Raw genomic sequence first — 13,861 nt, 5'->3', positions numbered from 1 at the left:
TACTTTTCTCGCACTAGTAACAATAATTGTAATCAGTTACTTTTTTCGAGTAACGTGTACAACTCTGCTCGCAGGTAACGAGTTACTTTTACGTTACCGCCGCATAGTTAGAGGAGACAACAAACATGCCGCCATACGTGGCAACGTGATTAGTGACCCTTCGTTTTGTCTTGTTGCCCCTCTGCGTCGCGTCTTGGGTATGGGTCATTGTAATAAACCTTTTGCTGAGTCTGATAATTTGTCGTCCGACCTTCGTGTTCCGTGTCTCTCGGCCCCTTACCATGAGTCTATGTCAGCTTGCCTGGACCCTCCCTTCTTTCCGAAGTGGGGGTGATCGGAGACTATGAAAACACAAGAAAAGACACCGGTTTTCGTGCCACCGATCACCAACGGTTCCCAAAAACAGACGAGGGGCTGCGTCATAATTTAGGGCGCTCAGAAGCTTAGCAAAGACAAGAAAAGGCTAGAAATCGAAACGCGTTTTTTGTAGCCATTGCACAATCGGTGCCCATTCTTGTGAAGGAGTGAAGGTCGGAGATTACGGAAATAAAAGAAAAGACAACAACACATCCAGCGAGGGATTGCAATAATACTTTGAGGCACACGTGGTCGTGGGTAACGCAGGTCAGATCTGCACATATTGCGCCACACGGAGTGCCGAAATGTGCTCCCCCACGCTGAAGAAAAGGAACGAGTAACGTCAGTAACGAGTTACCAATTTTTGTAACTGATTCCGTTACTATTACCCTATTTTAAAAAGTAACTAAATCGTTACTTCGTTACCAAAAAAAGTAACCGTTACCAAGTAACGAGTTAGGCACAACTCTGCACCGAGACAGGGAGAGGAGAAATTGCCGCAAAGCCCGCATAGTGTTCAATTATTTTGTATGTTCGCACATTTTTTTATTAGAGCGCAAAAAGGCTCTGTGATTTCGGTTATTGCATGGTAGGCCCCTCAGGGTTATGCTCTACATCTTTGCAATTACGCAGTCAACGTATTTTCACTAATTATAATGATTAATCGGGAATGATAGTTAACGGCTGCGGTATTTGTTTATACGCCGCCACCTTTGAATTGGTCGCGTCCGGAATAGATATATTGAACGACTTTTGCGAAAAAGAAAGTCATTCGCGGATTTCATCAAATTCATTCGGTCTTACTTCACGTACCCTGTATGCAGGGTATCCCAGCTAAATGTGACCATATTTTTTTAAAAATATATCTATCACTTTTTCCGAGATGAAATCAATTGCAATATAGCGTATGCTGAAGGGCATTCCCTGGGAGGGCATTAGCAGACTCCTAAGGCAATGTCCTAATGCTTTCAATAAGTAACTTTTTAATTAGAAAAGCTACGAAGTTGTTCCAATGAGAAAATCTGATCTGTCACCAGATACCAAAGCCGTTTTCAGAACAAAAGTCTATGAAAAAAATTCGTGAAGAAACACTTTTTTTCTTTATTTTGTTCATTGTGCCTCTTGGAAAAAGCGTCTTTCGTGCCCCCGATGCGAGAGAGTGAAAGAGCACAGTGCCGACTCATGCGTCGAAGATTGGCTTTAACTTGCGGAAAGAAAACAAAAACAAATATATCGGGTGACTCTATCGGAGCTGGAGGAGGAGGAGTGTCGTTGGGAGGAACCCGAGAGGTCTGCCTGCCTGATTAGGCGGCATGTTTCTCGGGAAGGGAAAGGTGGTGGAGAGGAGGAGAGGAAAGGGTGAAGTGGAAGACCGAGCGGAATCCGCTCGGGGGGAGGATAGCTGCGTTCATGGGCTGACTTCAGGGGAACTGTGCCGGCATACGCCTATTACACATCTGAGGGAAACCCAGGAAAAACCCCAGTCTCACAGTCTCACAGTCTCCAAGCGCACGCGTTACCGCTGCGCCACCGGAGCTGGTCTCTCTATCGGAGCTGCCCTTATCTTGAGCTGCATTTTCCGTTCTTTATTTTTTTTTGTTTCTTTTATCTTTTTCACGGACGCAAGAGGCGATGGTGTGCTCTTTCCATAAGTGGGGAGTAACGCGTTACAAAGTAGTGCGTTACCGGTAACGCGTTACATTCGAGTAGCGAAATATGGTAACGCATCACAATTGGGAGAAAAGTAACGAATAACGTAACGTCACTATATTTTTAATAACTAACGCGTAACGGCGTTATGCGTTACTGCGTGTTCGGGAACATTGGTTCATCGTCTAAACTTGAAAGCTTGAGCGAGGATAGTGCCTGCAGAATACGAGAAAATTCCCGAATTTTTCTATTCATCTTCAACAATGACAAGAAGGTCACATCGGCACCCACGAAAAACGCAAAAGAAAGATTATTGACCCACCATCGTTAAGATGTCACCTTTTTTTTTACCACCTCTGTTTTGTTTTGTTCACCTATGTTTACCACACTCCCTCGGGTATTTCTCGGACGAATGGTGCGAAAGCGACAGAAAAATAGCCTCTGAACAAGTAACAAAGTGGCAAGGAATTGGCTATTTGGATTTGTACTGTGTGAGATAAAAGGTCACCGCCTCTATCAACCTTGACAAGGAGCACTCACTGGTCATTAGGCGTCCTCTCAGCCAAACGGGCGAAGCTCAATTTTTAACATCAACTACTCCTGCGTTGCAATAAATCGTACATGTAAGTTGTGTCCATGGGTGACCCTTGGTTGTGCCCAACATTGCTTGTATTGGTTTGTGGAATGCACTTATGTAACTCAACCAAAAATGGTACATATTATAAGGACAACAGGTGAAGTAATCAAAAGTAACGACATTACTTATTAGAAGTAACGGCGTTAGTAATGCGTTACCTACTACCGCAACAGTAACGAATAACGTAACCCGTTACTTTTTGAAAAAGTAGTGAGTAATGATAGTGCACTACAAAATAAAAGTAACTTCCTCACATATAGCTCTTTCATTCTCTCGTGTTGGGGGCGAAGGAAAGACGCGACTCTAGAGATGTGTAATAAATAAAATAAAGAAATGGTGTTCCTTCACGATATATATGTATATATATATTTTTTTTTCTTCTGCGAACGATCTATCGAACGAATTTTTGTTCTGAAAACGGCTTTGCTATTTGGTGACCGAAGAGGTCAGATGTTCTCATTGGAACAACTTCGTAGCATTCATAATTAAAAAGTTAACTATCGAAAGTTAAAGAGTGATATTAAACGGTAGGAACAACTTATTTATTTACACATGGTAAACAAGACTTTCGTGCACGAGTCTGCACTTCTTCAGGTTACAAAAATATAAACATGGTACAGGCACATATATACAGTTGAAGGGGGAGTTCTGGCATGAGAGGGTAACAGGTTGATGGAAAGGATGCAAACACAGATAAAAATCCAAAAGAACATAAATACAAAAGCAGGGGTATCAGAAGCGAAACATAACGCTTCTGATACCCCTGCTTTTGTATTTATGTTCTTTTGGATTTTTATCTGTGTTTGCATCCTTTCCATCAACCTGTTACCCTCTCATGCCAGAACTCCCCCTTCAACTGTATATATGTGCCTGTACCATGTTTATATTTTTGTAACCTGAAGAAGTGCAGACTCGTGCACGAAAGTCTTGTTTACCATGTGTAAATAAATAAGTTGTTCCTACCGTTTAATATCACTCTTTGATTTTCTCACCACCGGCAACTTGACATCGCCTATTTTTTCTGCCTTCGTATCGAAAGTTAATTAAGACATTGCCTTAGGAGTCTCCTAATGCCTACCTAGAGAGCGCCCTTCAGCATATGATATATTGCATTTGGTTTCATATCGGAAAAAGTGATAAATATACTTTTAAAAAATATGGTCACATTTAGCGGGGACACCATGTATATGACAATAAACACGCATGGTATTTTTAACGTATTCATTATTTTGCTATTAGAACGAGTTAACCCGTATAGGAAGGTTACGGCCTTGCACAATGCTGCATGAGAACGAAACATTTGGCGAGTTAGAAAATAAAGGAAGTTTAAGCCACATGTCCGGAATTTATGTTAAATGATTGAAATGCATCTACACTGCGAAAAGCATGAGTAAGAATTTCTTCACTTTCATTCCGATTACCATTAGAGCGCGTCAAAGCTGACCCGCATAATTGGTTCTAGCTGTCGTCATATTGACCTCGAATGAAAATTTGGTGAGTTGTGTTTTTACAGGGAACAAAGGACGTTTAAGCCACAAGTTCCATATGCATTACATAAAAGAAATCTACATTACAAAAAAAAACATGCTTGTAACTTTGTACATCCTATTTAGTTTCACCATTAGAGCGCGTCCAAGTTGGCTTTCACCAGGACTCCGTCGTTACATCGATCTCGATGAATGAAAATTTGATGAGTTCCGCCTTGACAGGGAACAAAGGACGTTTAGGCCACATGCTTGAAATTGATGGTAAATGATTGGCAAGCATATACACAACAACAAACACGCGTGGCATTTTGTGCATTTCAACTAGTCTCGCCATTTTAGCGCGTTAAAGTGTACCCCCACGACGATTCCGTGTCAGGTCGACCTCTATCCATGAAAATTTGATGGGTTCCGCCTTGACTAGGAACGAAGGACGTTTGAACCACATGTTTCAAATTTATGGTAAATGATAAGTGATAAGTGAGTTTATTTTTGTTCGGTACCTGCCAACAGCCAGAGGCCTTCTAGGCAGTGCACCAGTCAAAATTACAAAATACAGATACATAGGCAAAGGCCAAAATTCGCGCAAGTTATACAATACTGTGGAATTAACAAATAATCGATACACATACAGACCTAAATTGTCTATAATTAGAGAAAATATCAAGATCCGCGCACACTATCTGATTATACAAAAGTTGCATTCGAGAAGTAGGTACTATTGAGTTACACACGGACGGGTAAAAAAGTAAAGGAGTCCTACTAGAACGAGATGTGCATCGAAAACATATGTCAGAGAGAAGGCAACTTGAATCGACCTTATTGTTCAAAAGCTTATGGAGAAAGAAAACGTCACACAGTGACCTCCGTGAACTCAACGCAGGAAGTTGCAAGTGTCTCAGCAAGCGAGCGTATGTATAATACAGCCTCCTCCCTATGTATCTATCATAATAAATTCTTACAAACTTTTTCTGAATATTCTCAATTTCTTCTGATTTTGATAGGCTCATACAGTTCCAGACAGTACATGCGTATTCGGCGTTCGAGCGAACAAAAGAAACACAAAGAAGTAAATAACAAGACGGATTATTGAAATCACGGGTAACCCTGGTAATGATGCCAAGTATACGTAGACAACTACTAACAACTGACGTGACGTGAGCATGAAAATTTAACGACGCATCAAATGTTACACCGAGATCTCTGACAGTATCAAAACATTTCAAAGGTACCCCACACACGGAGTAAGTATGAGTGATAACATTTAATTTCCTGGTTATAGACATAAATTTTGACTTACTGGGATTAAGAACCAAGTCATTTTCAGCGCACCATGTACTAACATCATCAATATCCTTTTGTAAAAGCTGGCAGTCTCCTGCACATCGTATCTCACGAAAAATTTTAATATCGTCCGCATATTGTAATATGTGAGAGTTCCGTATCACTAAATGTAGGTCGTTAACAAATACTAGGAACAACAGAGGGCCAAGATTAGATCCCTGGGGGACTCCCGACAGAGAGGAGTTACTTCGTGACATAACATTTCGCACTCTAACACTACTCTCACGCCCGATTGAGTAACTCTGAAACCAGTCAACATATGCCCGGCTCAAGCCATACAATGACAACTTACATAGTAACAATCTGATGTTAACCGAATCAAAGGCTTTCGATAAGTCAAAATACACAGCATCACACTGGGACTTCGTCGTAACAATCTTAGCAACTATATCCGTAAATGTACACAAGTTAGATTCCACTGATCTGCGTTGGATAAAACCATGCTGCGCATCACAAAATTTGAGTTTGAAGTAGTGCTTTAATGTGTCAGCCATGACCATCTCAAATACTTTAGATAAAACGCACAACAGCGAAATAGGTCGGTAGTTTTTTACATCACACTTATCGCCAGCTTTAAAGATCGGAACAATGATTGCTCTTTTCCACAGTGAGGGAAATACTGCCTGGTTTAAGGAAGTATTAAAGACATGCACAAGAATTGGAGCTAAAATATCTGAACAGCCTTTGATAATGAAAGACGGTATGCCATCAATGCCCCCTTTGTAGTGATTTTTGGACAAGCATCTACACTACAACAAACACGCGTGGCACTTTGTGTATTTCAATTAGTTTCCCCATTATAGCGCATTAAAGTGTACCCGCGTGACGATTCCGTGTCAGGTCGACCTCTATCCATTAAAATTTGATGAGTTCCGCCTTGACTGGGAACAAAGGACGTTTGAGCCACATGTTTCAAATTTATGGTAAATGATGGACAAGCATCTACACTACAACAAACACGCGTGGCACTTTGTGTATTTCAATTAGTTTCCTCATTAGAGAGCGTTAAAGTGTACCCGCACAACGATTCCGTGTCAGGTCGACCTCTATCCATTCAAATTTGATGAGTTGCACCTTGACAGGGACAAGGACAGGGACAAGGACGTTTAAGCTACAGCTCTTTTCCCTGAGATGTTTGCATTCGTTACAGGTCCGAAATTTATGGTAAATGTATCATGTATCAACGCTACAACAAACACGCGTGGTAATTCGTTCATCTTAAATGCCCTTACTTAAATACCCTTCCTTCCTTCCTTCCTCCTTACCATTAGAGCGCGTCAAAGTTGGCCCACATGATTGATTCCGTTGTTACATCGACCTGGAGTTTACAGTCAAGAAAGGGCGTTTATGCCACAAGTCCGAAATTTATTTTAAATGATTGACAATAATCTACATTACAACAAACGCGCGTGGTATTGTGCAAAACGGGGATTCCTGTAGCGGTGAAGTAAGTGGGAGTGCGAGGGGAAGTCATTTGCTATTCACATATTAACTGCACAGGCGATCGCACAGCATTAGGGCAACTAAATCAAACTGTACGCCATGCAGTGTGGCATAGGTCCAGTACGGCATTATTAAGCCAAAACTCTCACGCTCTCGCCCTGCCGTTACTCTCATACCTACCTCTGTTTAACTACCTCGACAAAAAAAAAAAAAGAAGAAAAGAAAAGGAAGAAGAAAGTAAAAAGGAAAAAGAAAACTGAGCAGACCGCGGATCGAACCACGGCCCCCGAAACCAATGACCAACATCTTTAACACTGACCCAACGCTTCCCGTACCCAATTCCTGCAGGAATGAAGGTACACACGCTTCGCAAGCCACACCGAGTTTGTCAATACTTCTTTTGTCGTGGGAACAAAATTGCAGCGTCCCACAACAGCGCACAAAGTTGCAAAGCGTACAAGACAAATTCAACTTTCATGTCCTACATGCGCATTTTCTGGAGAACCCACTGTTTTAGCCAAGTACAACAAAAATAGCACACCAGTGCATTCTGCCATGAAGCCAACACGGCTAAAATAAGTCCTCCAGGAACAAAACTGCGACGCTCTTGCGCTTCCATTCCACTAGTACACCATCGATGGGCCTCTCACAGCAACACCCATGTGTGGGCTTTTCTTTCTAAAGCTCAGCGTCAACAGATATTCTAACAAAACCAGGTGGAATGCATTGCTTCAATGGAGGGCAGCGAGTACGCCGGTCAAGCCAACTTTAAGAAACCGCAGTCACGTGGGATAATAAACTGGGAAACGAGCCGATGGAAGGAACGACGTCCAGCGTAGGAAGCGAGGCAAGCCGTGTAATTGCGTTGAGTACGTACAAATATTCGGGATACGTGCAGAATTGAGTAGTGCTATCGGAATCACAAGGTAAAGGTCATATCAAACGTGAATCATATTTTATCTGTGAGATTGCCTGCGACACCACCAACCCTTTGCCTTCCACCGACCCGGATCAAGATGTTTATCGCCCATGAGGTGTTGAAGTGGCGTTTGTATGCTTTTGGAGCGAAATCAATAAATCGTTAACCATCGTAATGCATGTACGCATGTATTTCCGAAGACAACAGTAATCAAAAGATGAATACACACAGTAAACCGCCATCTTCATGCTGCTCTCCGAACCAACAGGAACCGCAAATGGCAAAAACCACTCGCCATTCCATGCTCTGGTCTGTTGAGTTTCGTGCTAATAAAGTGACGAAGGAACGGCAGCACACATGCAAGTGATGTAGTGGGAAAATATTCACAGCCGTACCTTATTTGTGTAACAAATACATATGAGATACTCACATAGTACACCGAATTTAAATAGCAAGTGATGAATTTAGGAAAACGAGCACATCAAGTTTAGCGGAATGAAGCAGCCAACGGAAGGCAACGCCTTCCAGACCAACAAATGGCAGCTCCCTTGTGGTCACCCTTTCTTGAGCGAGTCCGACCCCCTGGTTATTCGCTGCGAGATCGACCTATAGGGGGCGACACTGTCACCATTCAAGTGTGGATAACACGTGAGCCGATGCTCAGAGTTGATGGTTCTCTTCCGCAATTATTGTGTACATTCACCGGAAAATCATTTGTGCCGCGATGGTACGATACTGTTCGGTTCCCGAATGCTCCACCTACTGCACTGGACGCGGAATAAACGTGCAAAAACAGACGACGCGTCCACACTGCGGTAGTTCTCCGTTCTCCGCAGCGCGCCGACACCGTTCGATCTCGGAACGAATAGATGATTGGAGAAAGAATGATTTTATTTCTCGTGCCGGCCGTGGCTCGGCACCCTGCGCATGCCCAAGGCGGAGTGACGATGGCGGCAGAGCCGCTACAGCTGCCCCCCTCCTAGCTAGCAGGCGAAGCTGACGAAAGATATTTGCTGTAGTAGGAGCCCATGTGACGGTGTGACGACGTTTGGGAGGGGAACGTCCGAGAGGCAGTCCGGGCAGAGCGGGTACAGTGCTTGACGTGCGCTCGCGTACGCGCCCAGACGTATCGCTCAGAAACAAGTCTGGGTTGCCCGGATGCCAAGGTGCGCTAAAGGAGTGCAGCGAGTCAAAAACTTCTCGGCGGAGAGGCGCGGGAACGAAGGGGCGGACGTGGCCAAGTGAATCATCCCAGACGGAACACCATCTCCCACGGACGTCCGAAATATATCCCAATGTTCATATCCGGAAACGAACCTAAGTGAGACTTCCCTGGGATAACTATGGAGGGATACTTGTAGCCGTATATGCGCAGGAGGTCCTGTCGCGGATATACGTTTATCCGTATATATATACATTATATGTTTAATATATTATATACGATAATATGTTTACCGGCCTCGGTGGCTCAGTCGGTAGCGTGTCCGCCTTCGGATCACCAGTTCGAACAGGGCCGGGGACGCCAGCAACTTGTTTGCCGGGTACAAGTTGCTTTGACACGCCGTCTTCCGCGAGGGACGTTAAATACGGGGTGCCGTGTGATGAGCTTTCATCGCACGTTAAAGAACCCTGAGGTGGGCAAAAGCAATCCACAGACCGACCGCTGTTCCGTCGCTCATGATCTCTGTTGTCTCGCGAAGTAAACCCCAAATTATAAATTATTATTATAAAATATGTTTATTGCAGAGAAAAAAAGAGAAGGGAAAGATGAGCCATGATGTAGGCTGGCTATTCCTGAAAGCTAACAAATAAAACAGAAGGAGATAAAAGCAGCAGAGACACAGAAAATTACTAAAAAAAATACAGAAGAAATAACCTCCTTCATTAATCGTTGGGCAGACAGTCATTTATGACATATCAGAGAGTGCCCAAGAGTTTAGACTCCCGAAAGAATTGTGTCAGTGCAGACGTGACTTCAGCGTGCTGAGTAGGGCCAAGTAACACCGCGAAGGAAAGCCCTCGGTAGCCTAGATGAGCGAGACGGCACCGGAGACTCGACCGGTGATCTTCGTACCGCTGCAGGCAAGGAGTATGTGTGGCACCTCAGCTTCTACCTGACACGTGTGGCAAAGAGGTGATGGATGTTCACTCATCTTAAAGAGGAGGAATGGAGTTCGTGCCACATTCAGCCGCAGCCGATCGATGAAGCAACGATTCCTCGATGCGCGAGATGCGGCCAGGTACAGCATATGTCATTAGTGGGTCAACGGATTTAAGGAAGGCATTGGTTCGTGTAGCTTCTTGCTGAAAGAGCTGCGTGCGGTTGGCAATAAAGCGGCGGATTTTCAGCTGGTACATGAGAGCGCAAGGGGAAGGGGTTGCTCAGTGTCGTGGGCTTGCCGAGCGAGAGCGTCAGCACGATCATTGCCAGAAAGTCCGACATGGCTCGGAATCCATTGGAATACCACGCCGTGTACCAGGGATACAAGTTCACAGTGCAGGGCGATGATCGTGGTGTAGGTGTCACTGATGACTGCAGCACAGTAAGAGGCCAGAGCCTCCAGAGCCACTTTACTGTCGGTGAGGATCGTCCAGGCCCTGGGCGCCAACGAGGAGACGTCTCTCAAAGCGGCCAGTAGTGCAAATGCCTCGGCATCGGCAGATGACATAACAGGGAGTTTGAATCCGTACGTGTTCAATGTCATCCTCTGGGATGCAAAAGGCAGCAGACGACCCACCTAGAGAAACTGGAGCATCAGTGTATACTTGGGTTCGATGCCGGTAGTGGCTGTGGTGCAAGGGCAGTTGGCAGGCCACAACTGCTGGCACAGCATTCTTTTTCCTAAGACCCGGAATTGACGTTTGTACAGTGGGGTAGTGAAGTGTCCACATGGGTGGCGCATAGGAGGTACGGGCCTAGGCTGAGGGGATGTTGCCACGTTAGCGAAGAATAGCTTGACCGGATGCAGATGCGGGATAACGTTCCGCAATGTCACAGAGGTGATGAGCCGGATGGCGGGCAAGACAGCGTGTTTACGCGTGTAAGGCGACACAATCGCGAGAAATAAGCACCGATGGCTCCCGTGCCTCCACCAAAACAGAGAAGGTTTCCGTAGTCATTGACACTCCCAAACAAAGGCGGAGGCTTCTAGTTTGAATATTGAGCAGCTCACGCTCGTGAGCGTTGGAGATCCCATAGAGGACAGGTATGCTATAGCGCATAATGTCAAGCAACAGGGAGCAATGCACAAGATGGAGGTGAGCACAGGACGGGCCCCATGTGGATCCACAGAGGTGCCGGAGCACATTACAGTAGATGCGGGCGCTCGCAGAGAGAGAGAGTTGATCTGCCGCGACCATGCCAGTACCTCATAAATGATTATGCCTAGGTACCGATAATGCGAAACGTAGTTCAGTCTAGAGCCAACTAGCAGCAGGGGTATTTGGTAAAGGAGCGGAGCGTGAATGTCGTAGCTACTGTCTTAGCTGATGAGACAGACAACCCACGGTCAGCAAGATACGCCCCAATAAGGTCTAAGGCATGTTGCAGACGACGCTGGATGGCATCACGACGCGTTGTAGACGTCCATATGCAAATATCGTCAGCATAGATCGTGATATGTGTATGCTTTGGCAAAAGAGAAGGGACGTGTGCCAGGATGACATTAAACAGGAGCGAGCTGAGGACACTTCCCTGTGGAACTCCACGATGCATAGAGTAGTTGGCACTGTCACCATTTGTTGCACGTACGAACAGAGACCTGTCGGAGAGGAAGGCTTGCAACCAAGCAAGGGTACAGCCGCCCACACCAGCTTCTTGAAGCGATGCGACAACGACAGTGTGGAGAACACTGTCGTATGCTTTGGCTACATCGAGAAAGACAGCGACCGTAAGGAGCCACTCAGACTTTGTTTGCTGCATAGAGGAGACGAGATCGAGGACATTGTCAATTCCAGACCGCGCTTGCCGGGAGCCAGCTATGGTCTCAGGAGAGAATCGGGCGCTCTCAAAATACTAGTTCACTCGTGCGGATATCATCCGTTCCATTATCTTCCCGACACAGGTGGTGAGGCCGATTGGGCGGAAGGCATCAATGGCGTGCGGAGACATGCCTGACTTCAGGAGCGGCACTACCACCGCATTCTTCCATTCTGCTGGGAAAACACCATCCCGCCAGCAATCATTGTAGAGTGTGAGGTGGGCGTGTCGGCCATGGAAGGGTAGATTTTGGAGCGCCTTGTACGTAATACAGTCAGGCCCAGGAGAGGTGTTAGGGGGTGATTTCCATAGGGCAGCCTCTAACTCCATGAAGGAGAACGGAACATCCAGACATTGCTCCTGTGAGAATTCCGAGATGACCAGGCTGGCACGAGCTGACGATCCCTGTGACATCGAAGCTGTCGTTAGGCGGGCACAGTACTGGTTTGCAATGTTGATTTCCGAACGTGCGGTTGCTAGCGCGAGTGCTTGAAAAGGGCGCCATTGAGCAACAGGTGTGGAGAGTGCCCTGGTATGCTCCATATTCGGGAAAGTGGCGTCCGCGGAGACAAATAGCACAGGGTCCGCAGGCTAAAACTGCGGAACCTTGACTGTCACCGTACAGACCGATGAAGGGGCAGCTGGCAGAGGTGATGACGCGATGGGAGCGACGTTCTGATCCATGATCAGGTTTCCTTGAACGTCTGGGTCACCAGTATGAAGGAACTACAGAACATTCATTATAGATGATCGGAGAAAGAATGTTTTATTTCTCCTGCCGACCGTGGCACCCTGCACATGCCCTGCACCCGCTACAAAATATTCAGAGACGTCAACTGGTCCGCCGACTGGACGTACCTTCTGGACGCGCCTTAGGTGAATTCGCCAGAATGCTATATATGTATAAGACATTGAACATATTTTGCTTTACCGCACTCCGTACAAATTGAGGCGAACTCCGCTGTCGCCCTCACAGATGTGGGCAACGTCACGACTAACGCCCTGGGGAATGTGCGTCCTGGGCCGACTTCTAAGGGAACTGTGCCGACAAATGATTATGAACCCCTCGTATCTGCCTCTACCGACCATTCGACATGAGACTTGACTAGCCCATCTGCGGGACCAAGCAAGTCATCGAGACTTGTTCTGTACTTTAATAGCTAACTGCTCATATGTTCATAAAAATGATTCACAGTAGCATATATGTGTAGGAGTCGACGTCTTTATATTTTACTTTCCGCACCGGACCAAGCGTATAGCCTTCGCTAAGGGTACGGTTTGGTAAGGGATGCTTGTTTTTTGTTATGTGTTTCTTGTTCTTTCTTTTAAATGCCTTTTTGGTCATCCTGAGGTTGGTGTTTCTACTTTGTTAACTATTCACGAGTTCTGGGGTAGCCTGACCCGACTTTGTCGGGCCTCATATCTCCATATTTTTTATATCTCAATCAATCACTCAATTAATTAATCAAGGGTACCGTAAAGAAAGCAGGAGACGTACATGTAATCCATGAAAATGTATCCATTCGATAGAACCAGCCCTCAGTACCCTTAGTCACACTCCTACGTCACATTAACCCCCACCCCCCAAATGCACTCATAGTTTGTAGACAATCGAAATTGGAAACTACTGTATGTGAACTTCCTGTGTGCTGCTCAAGAGTAAGTTTGTGGTCCCATTAGAAACGGAAAAATTGCTTTGGGTCATTACGGCCATCAAACAACAGTGACCGCGCTTGTGCAACACGCCCCTTTTGACGCCTTTCATGATGTAGTGGAACGTTAGGCACAGTGAGACAAGGTTTGTCGACATTTTAAATTTTTGTTCATGAAAGAAAACTTTGCATTTTCAACTCCACTGGCTAGAACAAATCTTGTTTTATACTGGCCATACAAAATAAACGTTATTTTTGAAGAGATACTCCGACAAATTGCAAAAATATAGATAGCCAACTCCTGTAGCCGTGTGCCCCGGGCTCGGACAGAGAGCTACAACCGGAGAGCTGCCATACACGGAGCTGTGTCGCGATCGACAAACGAATTCGGTCTTT

At 45.5% G+C, this 13,861-nt stretch overlaps 1 protein-coding gene across 2 annotated transcripts in view; it reads left to right on the top strand.

Moving 5' to 3' along the window:
- The window catches only part of LOC135397770 (uncharacterized), a 130,733-nt gene that overhangs the window by 83,625 nt on the left and 33,247 nt on the right, over positions 1–13,861 (top strand). The gene's annotated exons all lie outside the window — the stretch shown is intronic.

The sequence above is a fragment of the Ornithodoros turicata genome, chromosome 6 (genome assembly GCF_037126465.1).
Source record: "Ornithodoros turicata isolate Travis chromosome 6, ASM3712646v1, whole genome shotgun sequence".
Classification (NCBI taxonomy): Eukaryota; Metazoa; Arthropoda; class Arachnida; order Ixodida; family Argasidae; genus Ornithodoros; species Ornithodoros turicata.
The sequence above is the reverse complement of the archived record's forward strand: the minus strand, read 5'-3'. Positions and strand labels throughout refer to the sequence as shown.